Source organism: Giraffa tippelskirchi, chromosome 7, assembly GCF_054371585.1.
Source record: "Giraffa tippelskirchi isolate mGirTip1 chromosome 7, T2T-mGirTip1v1.2.pri, whole genome shotgun sequence".
Lineage (NCBI taxonomy): Eukaryota > Metazoa > Chordata > Mammalia > Artiodactyla > Giraffidae > Giraffa > Giraffa tippelskirchi.
In genome coordinates this window covers 81,129-92,196 of record NC_137281.1, presented here as the reverse complement: position 1 = coordinate 92,196, position 11,068 = coordinate 81,129, and the positions used below count along the sequence as shown (strand labels likewise).

At 46.5% G+C, this 11,068-nt stretch overlaps 2 long non-coding RNA genes across 2 annotated transcripts; one reads left to right on the top strand and one right to left on the bottom strand.

Annotated features, from left to right (window-relative positions):
* Window positions 1-2,010: 2,010 nt before the first annotated feature.
* LOC145514396 (uncharacterized) lies at window positions 2,011-8,791 on the bottom strand. Its single transcript, XR_014060123.1, has 2 exons — window positions 7,983-8,791; window positions 2,011-6,905 (listed from the first exon to the last, which is right to left on the bottom strand). It is a non-coding gene; the product is annotated as an uncharacterized LOC145514396 (long non-coding RNA).
* Window positions 8,792-9,426: 635 nt separating this feature from the next.
* On the top strand, window positions 9,427-10,178 carry LOC145514389 (uncharacterized). Its single transcript, XR_014060114.1, has 2 exons — window positions 9,427-9,742; window positions 9,856-10,178. It is a non-coding gene; the product is annotated as an uncharacterized LOC145514389 (long non-coding RNA).
* Window positions 10,179-11,068: the final 890 nt, after the last annotated feature.

The window sequence follows — 11,068 nt, the reverse complement described above, 5'->3', positions numbered from 1 at the left end:
TTCTCCATTCTAATGCAGTTTTCTTTTTCTGGGACCACCACTGGGGCTTTCCCTCATGTTAAAAACTTCCGTAGATTTAAAGTGACAAGATGACTGTGATCTGCGTGGCTTTTTCTGTGTGGCGTCTTTCACTGAGGATGTTTTCAGTGCTTTTCCATGTTGTAACCTGTATGATTTTTTCATTGGGATTACAAACATATAATATTTATCATTTGAGTCATTTTCAGTATGCACTTCTATAGCATTAGCTGCACTCAAGTTGTAAAAATATCCTCACCGTTTATCTCCAAAATCTTTTCCTTTTCCCGAAGTGACACTGTGACCATTAAACACTCAGCACCCTCAATCCCTGGCTACCTTATTCTACTTGGAATCTGTCTTATATGGATATCTCGTACTGGTGGAATCATAGAACACTTTTCCTTTTGTGTCGGCTTTGTTTCAACTTCACATAATGACTTGAAGGTTCATTCACATTAGAGCATGTGTGAGAGTTGTCTTGTTTGTAAAGGTTGAATCATGTTCCGTTGTGTATCTACTACACTGTGCTTATCCATTCATCTGTGGAACGCTTGTGTTGCTTCCACCTTTTGGCTACTGTGAATAACGCTTCTGTGAATATGGGATACAGTTATCTGTTCCAGTTCTTGGTTTTAAATATTTTGGGTGTATTCCCTGGACCGGAATTGATGGATTCTATGTTAACTCTGTGTTTGTTTTTGAGGAGCCCCCTACTGTTTTCTGCAGCTGTGGCTCTATTTTACTATATTCCTTTATATGGCATCTTATGGATGTATCTACCTTATTTTGCCTATTCATTCACCTGTTGGTGGACATTTTCATTGTTTTTACCTTGGGCTGTTGAGAACAGTGCTGCTATGAATATTGGTGTACAACTTTATATTTGAACACCTGTTTCAAATTCTTTGTATGTATGTCTAGGAGTGGAGCTTCCAAAACATATGATAATTATATTTCTATATTTTTGAGAAAATGCTGAAGTTTTATACACATCGATTGCACCATTTTACATCTCCACAAGTAAAGTTGGAGTTCCACTTTCTGTACATTTTTGCCACCTTTGTTATTTGTCTTTATTGTCGGTTTTCCCCATGTCCGTCCTGTGCGCCGTATGACGGAGGAAGTCATGATGTGGGACCCACACTTGAGGAGGGGAGTTAGCCTCACACGCTTGATGGACGCTGAGCGTCTGCATCAGTTGTTAGAATCTCTCTGCACAGAGATATTTATTCAACACTACTCATAAAACCTATGTAACTTTTTTTTTAAACCAGTTTGGACACATGAAAATTATTTTAAACGTTTGGTTATAATCTAGCATTACGTTATTAGACTGCTTAATTTATTCTTGCTTTGGCTATTAAGAGCTTTTTCCATGCTCTCCTGTTTTTATTTTACATAATTCAGCTTTCATGGGGTTTTTTGGTGCTTCTTTCTCATATTTTAAGATGATCTTGCTTTACATATTTACTGTCTCAGTCCTAGTATCAGCCACATATTTAAAGAATCCTTATTCCTTTTTATTAGAGAATGGTAATAAAAACTTGTATGTGGGAACTTACTATTCTCAGCAGACAATGCATGAAAATACATATGCATGTATCCCAGACTATGCATACACACAGTTATGAAGATTTTCACAGGGAGCTATGTGTTTCTGTATTAGGCTAAAGATAGTTTATAATTATGTCTCCCACCTGACCTGTTATGACACAGGTATTGTAACCTTCTCCCTTTGTCCACCTGTAACTTCCCACTCCAGGGGTAAGAAACCTGGCTTCCACTACTTGTCATTTATCAAATCCAGTGCTTTTTCCATTCGATGACTGATACAGTAGTTCCAGTCCTGTTAGCTACATGCTCCCATAGGAAAGAACTTACAGAGTCCATTGTTTATGCATGGTACATTTTGCCTGTGGCCTGCAGATTCCATTCGTTTCCGCAATGAACTTAGGTCAGCTCATTTTGTCCTACCACTAAGAGTGGGTGTTTTCTTTTTCTTCTTTTTCAAAAAAATCTCTTGGCTGTGCTATATGGCATGTGGGATTTTAGGTCCCTGACCAGGAATTGAACCCACCTTTCCTGCATTGGCAACGTGGAGTCTTAACCACTGGACCACCAGGGAAGTCCTGAAGTTTTTCATACATTTCTCAATAAGTTAGATTCTTTGTTAAATTCTGCATTCCAGTCTTTGACACTCCCATACCATAAGTAAATAAATTTGAGTAGGTAATACTTTACTTGTTGGATTCTAAAAACAAAAATATATGTGCTTAGACAAATGCATAGTGGCAGGTATTCATCACTACAATACCATATGAAATATTTCAACCACATATTCCATAAATTGTTTATCATGTCTGTTTTGCCTTTTCTAGAATGTCTTATAAATTTGTACAGTGTGTAGCACTTGAGGCTGGGTTTCTTAGTAACGTAAATGTTAGATTCATGCTTTTTTTAATAAATGGGTTGGTAGTTCATTCCTTTGTACTCTGAATACTATTGTATCACATTAGATGAGAGGAAAGATCATTTTCCCTCTGCCCTTCGATGTTCTTCATTGAGATCCTCATAACGAAGGGGAGATGAACTGGAGAAAAACAATTGGAGGTTTAATATATGCCATGCATTCGTGTATACTTGAAAGATACCTGGAAAACTGAGTCACTTCCTGAAATGGTGCAAGTTAAGTTCAGTTCAATCACTCAGTTGTGACCAGCTGTTTACAATCCCATGGACTTCAGCACACCAGGCTTCCCTGTCCATCACCAACTCCCAGAGCTGGCTCAAACTAATGTCCATCGAGTCTGTGATGCCATCCAACCATCTCATCCTCTGTCGTCCCCTTTTCCTGCCTTCAATCTTTCCCAGCATCAGGGTTTTTTCAAATGAGACAGTTCTTCACATCAGGTGGCTAATGTGTTGGAGTTTCAGCTTTAGCATCTGTCCTTCCGATGAATACTCAGGACTGATCTCCTTTAGGATGGACTGGTTGGATCTCCTTGCAGTCCAAGGGACTCTCAAGAGTCTTCTCCAACACCACAGTTCAAAAGAATCAATTCTTCAGTTCTCAGCTGTCTTTATGGTCCAACTCTCACATCCACACATGACTACTGGAAAAACCATAGCTTTGACTAGACGGACCTTTGTTGGCAAAGTAACATCTCTGCTTTTTCATATTCTGTCTAGGTTGGTCATAACTTTTCTTCCAAGGAGCAAGCGTCTTTGAATTTCACGGCTGCAGTCACCATGTGCAGTGATTTTGGAGCCCAAGAAAATAAAGTTTCTCACTGTTTCCATTATTTCCCCATCTATTTGCCATGAATTGATGGGACCAGGTGACATGATCTTAGTTTTTTGAATGTTGAGTTTTAAGCCTACTTTTTCACTCTCCTCTCTCACTTTCATCAAGAGACTCTTCAGTTCCTCTTTGCTTTCTGCCAGAAGTGTGGTGTCATCTGTGTATCTGAGGTTATTGATGTTTCTCCCAGCAATCTTGATTCCAGCTTGTCTTTCATCCAGCCCAGCATTTCACACGATCTACTCTGCATATAAGTTAAATAAACAGGGTAGCAGTATACAGTCTTGACGTACTCCTTTCCCAGTTTGGAACCAGTCCCTTGTTCCTTGTCCGATTCTAACTGTTGCTTCTTGACCTCCATACAGATTTCTCAGGAGGCAGGTCAGGTGGTCTGGTATTCACATCTGTTTAAGAATTTTCCACAGTTTGTTGTGATCTGCACACTCAAAGGCTTTGGTGTAGCCAAAGCAGAAGTAGATGTTTTTCTGGAACTCTCTTGCTTTTTTGATGATCCAACAGATGTTGGCAATTTGATCTCTGGTTCCTCTACCTTTTCCAAATGCTGCTTGAACATGTGGACATTCGTGGTTCATGTACTGTTGAAGCCTGGCTTAGAGAATTCTGAGCATTACTTTGCTAGCATGTGAGATGAGTGCAATTGTGATAGAATTCCAGTTGAGCTATTTCAAGTCCTAAAAGATGATGCTGTGAAAGTGCTGTACTCAATATGTCAGCAAATTTGGAAAACTCAGTAGTGGCCACAGGACTGGAAGAGGTCAGTTTTCATTCCAATCCCAAAGAAAGGCAATGCCAAAGAATGCTCTAACTACTGCAGAGTTGGACACGACTGAGCGACTGAACTGAACTGAACTGAATTTGAACATTCTTTGACATTTCCTAGTCCTGTTGTCACTGCTGACCTGAATGTCTAGTGGTTTTCCCTACTTTCTTAAATTTAAGTCTGAATTTGGCAATAAGGAGTTTATGATCTGAGCCGCAGTCTTATGACTCAGTTTATGATCTGAGCTCCCATTCTTGTGTTTCCTGACTGTATAGAGCTTCTCCATCTTTGGCTGCAAAGGATATAATCAATCGGATATTGACCATAGAGTCTTCTCTTGTGTTGTTGGAAGAGGGTGTTTGCTATGACCAGTGTGTTCTCTTGGCAAAACTCTGTCGGTAGAGCAAAGGATAACAGGAAGAGCATCAGGGACTCAGATTCAGCAACAAGACATTAGTTGGGGCCAGCAACAGGGCCTTAATTAGGGACAGTGTTAGGACCTCAGAGATAACTTCATGGCCTGAGTAAGAGATAGTTCAGGCTGTTAGTTAGCTGCACTTCAGTGACTTTCTTAGGGACATAGTCAGGGCCTTAGTAATAAGATCAGGGTGTTATTTTGTGACAGCTTAGGCTATAAGGGGCAGTATCATGGCCTCAATTAGGGGCAGTGACAGGCTTAGGGCCATCATAAAGTATAGTTCAGGCCTTAGCTAGGGACAGTGTCTGGGACTTAGCTAAAGACAGTTTCAAGGCTTCAGTTAGAGATAACTTGAGGGCCTTAAAGAAGTTCAGGCTGTTACTTAGCAGCATCTCAGGACCTTAATAGGGCTAGCGTCACGTTCATAGTTGTGACCAGTGTCAGGGTGTTAGTTAGGGACAGCATCAGAGACCTACTTCAGTACATATTCAGGGCCTTAGTTATGGACAGGATCATGGCAAAAGTAGGCATATTGAGGGCTATTAGGGACACCATCAGGGCATTAGGATGAGTCTCAGGGTGTTATTTAGAGGCAAAATGAGGATGTTAGTTAGGGAAAGAGTCAGAAAATTGGTTACAGACAGTACCAGCCCCTCAGGTAGAGACTTCTTCAAGGCCTTAGTGCCTTGAAGTGAGGGAGAGCATCAGGGGTGCAACTTCAGTGCCTGAGAGAGGGAGTGCATCAGGCCGTCACTTAAATACAGAGTTAAGGGCTTAATGAGGGAGAGCGTCAGGGCCTCAGAGAAACTTTGAAGACCTTAGTAAAAGACACTTTAGACCATTTTTCCCAGGGATATTGTCAGGGTGTTCGTTACAACCAGCATCAGGGCCTTAGTTAGGGAGAGAGTTAAGAGGACAGTTTGGGAAAGCTCAGGCCATCATGGACAGCTGAGGGCCATAGTTAGTGTAGGGTCAGGGCCTGGTAGTGAAATCGAGTGGACCCTGAGGGGCTCCTGGGCCCAGAAGCCTTTCCCATGTTCCCTGTTTGTTTGTCGGGAATAGACTCCCAGCTCCATGACCTACCCTGAGCTCCAAAGGGCAGATTGGAAGAGGTGCTAATCAGGGAAGGGAGGGAATGCAGACAGAAGGAAAGAGCACTCAAAAAAGAGTATTTTGTCTTGAGTCAGGGTCCTGTTTCTGTCAAAAGTTCAGTTCAGTTCAGTCACGCAGTCTTGTCCAACTCTTTGCAATCCCATGAATCGCAGCACGCCAGGCCTCCCTGTCCATCACCAACTCCCGGAGTTTACCGAAACCCATACCCATTGAGTCGGTGATGCCATCCAACCCTCTCACCCTCTGTCATCCCCTTCTCCTCCTGCCCCCAATCCTTCCCAGCATTAGGGTCTTTTCCAATGAGTCAACTCTTTGCACGAGGTTGCCAAAGTATTGGAGTTTCAGCTTCAACAACAGTCCTTGCAATGAACACCCAGGACTGATCTCCTTTAGGATGGACTGGTTGGATCTCCTTGCAGTCCAAGGGACTCTCAAGAGTCTTCTCCAACACCACAGTTCAAAAGCATCAATTCTTCAGCACTCAGCTTTCTTCACCGTCCAACTCTCACATCCATACACGACCACTGGAAAAACCATAGCCTTGACTAGACGGACCTTTGTTGGCAAAGTAATGTCTCTGCTTTGAAATATGCTATCTAGGTTGGTCATAACCTTCCTTCCAAGGAGTAAGCGTCTTTTAATTTCATGGCTGCAAACACCATCAGCAGTGACTTTGGAGCCCAAAAAAATAAAGTCTGACACTGTTTCCACTGTTTCCCCATCTATTTCCCATGAAATGATGGGACCAGATGTCATGATCTTAGTTTTCTGAACGTTGAGCTTTAAACCAACTTTTTCACTCTCCTTTTTTCACTTTCATCAAGAGGCTCTTTAGTTCTTCTTCACTTTCTGCCATAAGGGTGGTGTCATCTGCATATCTGAGGTTGTTGATATTTCTCCCAGCAATCTTGATTCCAGCTTGTGTTTCTTCCAGCCCAGCATTTCTCATGATGTACTGTGCATATAAGTTAAATAAGCAGGGTGACAATATACAGCCTTGATGTACTCCTTTTCCTATTTGGAACCAGTCTGTTGTTCCATGTCCAGTTCTAACTGTTGCTTCCTGGCCTGCATACAGGTTTCTCAAGAGACAGGTCAGATGGTCTGGTATTCCCATCTCTTTCAGAATTTTCCACAGTTTATTGTGATCCACACCGTCAAAGGCTTTGGCATAGTCAATAAAGCAGAAATAGACGTTTTTCTGGAACTCTTTTGCTTTTTTGATGATCCAGCAGATGTTGGCAATTTGATCTCTGGTTCCTCTGCCTTTTCTAAAACCAGTTTGAACATCTGTCAAAAGGGATACACATAAAAATATCTCTCAACTTTTTACCCAACTAAACATCCTCTCCAGCAAAATGGAAAATTGTAGCATTCTTTATTCCAGAGAAGCTTACTAAGAGACCACCTGAGGTCAGATGAAGGGAGTTCCGGCCCTGTACACACCCTAATCCTTACAACTCTGCCCTTTAACCATTGCTATAAAGTGAAAGTCACTCAGTCTGACTGTTTGTGATCCCATGGACTATACAGTCCATGGAATTCTCCAGACCAGAATACAGGAGTAGGTAGCCATTCCCTTCTTCAGGGCATCTTCCCAACCCAGAGATCAAACCCAGGTCTCCCGCATTGCAGGTGGATTCTGTAGCAGCCGAGCCATCAGGGAAGCCCAAGAATACTAAAGGGGGTAGCCTATCCCTTTTCCAGGGAGTCTTCCCAACCCAAGAATTGAACCAGGGTCTCCTGCATTACACGCAGATTACTTACCAGCTGAGCTACCAGGGAAGCCCATATCTATAAAACTCCTAATTAAATCCTCCTGCCTTGGAGCAGTTTTTGAGGGCATGAGTTTTCTGTGGCCCTCTTTGCTAGCAAAGCAGTATAGCTTGCTTTTCTACTTCACATGAAACTCTATCTCTGAGATTTGGTTTAGCACTGGTGTACAGAGGTGGCGTTTTGGGATCAGACTTGGTGCTCATTGTTGGGCTGACTTGGGGATGGCCCCTGTGGGTCCTCTGATTTTATCAGATGCTCCAAGATTTTCTCCATGCCAGCCTCTTTCAAGAGAGTGGAAGGTTGGAGAATTCCATTAGAGGGCAGATCACCTGGCATTCTTGCCTGGAAAGGCTGAGACCGAGTCATACCCCAATCTGGCAATTGGAACTCCAGGGCAGGAGCAGAGAAGAGGAACTGCCCTAGCCGCTGCCAAGACCAACTCTGTCTTGAGGACGATCCTCTGTTCATCCTGTCTGGACTGTTCCAAATGTCCTACCCCAAGGAATTAATCTGGGAAACCAGGAAAGTAGCACTTGCGGTGTTTCTAGAACTTAGACTGTGTGATAACTCACTAGCATGCACTCTGTGGTTCTGTAGACTTAGGATAATCTTGGTTCCCATTTTGGTGGTTGTTCATTCCAGGAAATCTCATCTGGAAGGTGCTTCTGAATTCCTTTGCTTTGAAGTGATCTGTATTTGTGTTTGAAATAACTTCACTCTGTTTATGTAGGTATTGTATGGCATATTTTAACAGTTCTTTTAGAGTCAGACCCAAGTGAGGACCAGAGATAGAGTTGAAAGTGTAGTCAGCTCCATAGTAACAGCATAGCGAAGACCAGAGTCAGGTCGTAGTGAGGTCCAGAGACGTGAAATAGTGAGGACCTATGTCAGGATGTAGTGAGGACCAGCAGTTGGCCAATGAGAGGACCATTGGCAGGCGACGAGAGGGGACCAGCGGCGGGCCGTCGAGAGGACCTGGCGACCCGATTCTGGCCGATGAGAGGACCTGGGGGGGGACCCACGGAGAGAACCTGGGCGGCGGGGGGGTGGTCCGCGGAGAGGACCCTGAGGGGAGCAGTCAAGCGGACCTGGGGTGGGGAGTCGTAAGTGGACGAGTGGTGGCGGACGGGGTCTGTGGAGAGGACCTGAAAAGGGCAGTCAAAGGGCATAGAGAAAGGAAAGAAGTCAGGGCCGGTCACAGGCAGCGTCAGGTCCTAGAGAGGAAGGACGTCAGGGATCAGTGAGAGGCGGCGGCCGGTCCTAGAGAGGAAAGACGTCAGGGATCAGATCAGTGAGAGGCGGCGTTCGGTCCTAGAGAGAAAAGACGTTAGGGATCAATGAGAGGCGGCGACCGTCCTAGAGAGGAAGCACGTCAGGGATCAGCGAGAGGCGGCGTCCGTCCTAGAGAGGAAGGACGTCAGGGATCAGCGAGAGGCGGCGTCTGGTCCTAGAGAGGAAGGACCGCAGGGATCAGTGAGAGGCGGCGTCAGGTCCTAGAGAGGAAAGACGTCACGGAGCCGTGAGAAGTGGCGTCACATCCTAGAGAGGAGAGACGTCAGGGATCAGCGAGAGGCGGCGTCCGTCCTAGAGAAGAAGGACGTCAGGGATCAGCGAGAGGCGGCGTCCCGTCCTAGAGAGGAAGGACGTCAGAGATCAGTGAGAGGCGGCGTCCGGTCCTAGAGAGGAAAGACGTCACGGAGCCGTGAGAAGTGGCGTCATGTCGTAGAGAGGAGCGACGTCAAGGATCAGCGAGAGGCGGCGGCCGGTCCTAGAGAGGAAGGACGACAGGGATCAGCGAGAGGCGGCGGCCGGTCCTAGAGAGGAAGGACGTCAGGGATCAGTGAGAGGCGGCGTTCGGTCCTAGAGAGGAAGGACGTCAGGGATCAGCGAGAAGCGGCGTCCGGTCCTAGAGAGGAAAGACGTCACGGAGCCGTGAGAAGTGGCGTCACGTCCTAGAGGGGAGCGACGTCAGGGATCAGCGAGAGGCGGCGTCCGTCCTAGAGAGGAAGGACGTCAGGGATCAGCGAGAGGCGGAGTCCGTCCTAGAGAGGAAGGACGTCAGGGATCAGCGAGAGGCGGCGTCCGTCCTAGAGAGGAAAGACGTCAGATATCAGTGAGAGGCGGCGTCCAGTCCTAGAGAGGACGACCGCAGGGATCGGTGAGAGGTGGCGTCTGGTCCTAGAGATGAAGGACGTCAGGGATCAGGGAGAGGCGGTGTCCGGTCCTAGAGAGGAAGAACGTCAGGGATCAGTGAGAGGCGGTGTCCGGTCCTAGAGTGGAAAGACATCACGCAGCCGTGAGAGGCGGTGTCAAAGTCCTAGAGAAGATTAGGGTTAGAGAGTTAGGGTTTAGAGTTAGAGGTTGGGTTACGGTTTGGGGTTAGGGTTAGGGTTCAGTACCCACCTTGAGGCCAGGGTGCAGTCTCACGGTGTCGTCTCCCCGCAGCGGGGCAGGAGGCTAGTGTGCCAGTCCCAGCCACCTGCCCTGAAGACCAAGGAGCAGTCCAAGCACGAGCTGATGGACAAGGACAAGGAGGAGCAGCTGTTTTTCTTCACATAGCGCGCGGGGCTCCTGCTGGCTGAACAGAAGCAGAGACGGAGGCGTGCGGAGCAGAGGCAGAGCCTGCACACCAGCACTGGCCCCCTGCCCTTCGCCCCTTGCCCCTCGCCTTTCGTCCCCCGTGTTTTGCCTTGAGACTCACCTTAAATAAAAGCTGTGTTGCTCAGGTACCTCCAGGCCTGTCTCGGGAGGCAGGCACGGTAACAAAATGTCTGTCTCCCCTCATTTGTCACTTAAACCAACAAATGATAAGGGATAGAGGAAGAGATGGTTGGGTGGCATCACCGACTGAATGGACATGAGTTTTAGCAAACTCCGAGAGATAGTGAAAGACAGGGAAGCCTGGTGTGCTGCAGTCCATGGGGTCGCAGAGAGTCAGACGTGACTTAGTGACTGAACAATAATGATAAGGGATGATGAGCCCATTTGGATTTCTTGTCAGTCAGCTGCTGAGACAGACGTCCTGCGGTGACTGGGGTGAGATCAATTGCAGTTCTGCACAAGGTGAGATGGGAGATCAACTGCATGTTAACCTGAGGCGACAGGTAAAAACTCCAGTGTAAACCGAGGTGATGTGTGTGATTCAGCCTAGATCCACCCTGGGATCTTCTTCAGCTCCACCCAACACTGATGGGTTGTAGGATGACTCCTAGCTGCCAAGGAACTCAAGTGTGGGAACAAGCACTGTTACACTTGAGGTGAGATGTAGGCTCAGACTCAGGCTCTCTGAGGCTAATGGTGAAGTTCATCCATTTTTTCTACCCAAGGGATGTAGAGGATCATCTCTAGATGGAACTGAGTGGAGGTGTGGGGTCAGCTCAACACACAGGGTGAGGTGTGGGGTCAGCCCAAATCCACCACAGGGTGAGGCGTGGGGTCCACCCAACTCCACTGTGGGCTGAGGTTTGGGGTCAGGCCCAACTAGACAGGGGGGTGAGGTGTGGTGTCCGCCCCAGCTCCACTGTGGGGTTTGGAGTCGGTTCACCCCGAACTCCACTTGGGGTGAGGTGTGGGGTCAGCCCCCAAATCCAGGGAGGTGAGGTGTGGGTCACTGCAAGCTCCACCATGGGTTTAGGTGTGGGGTCAGCCCCCAACTACA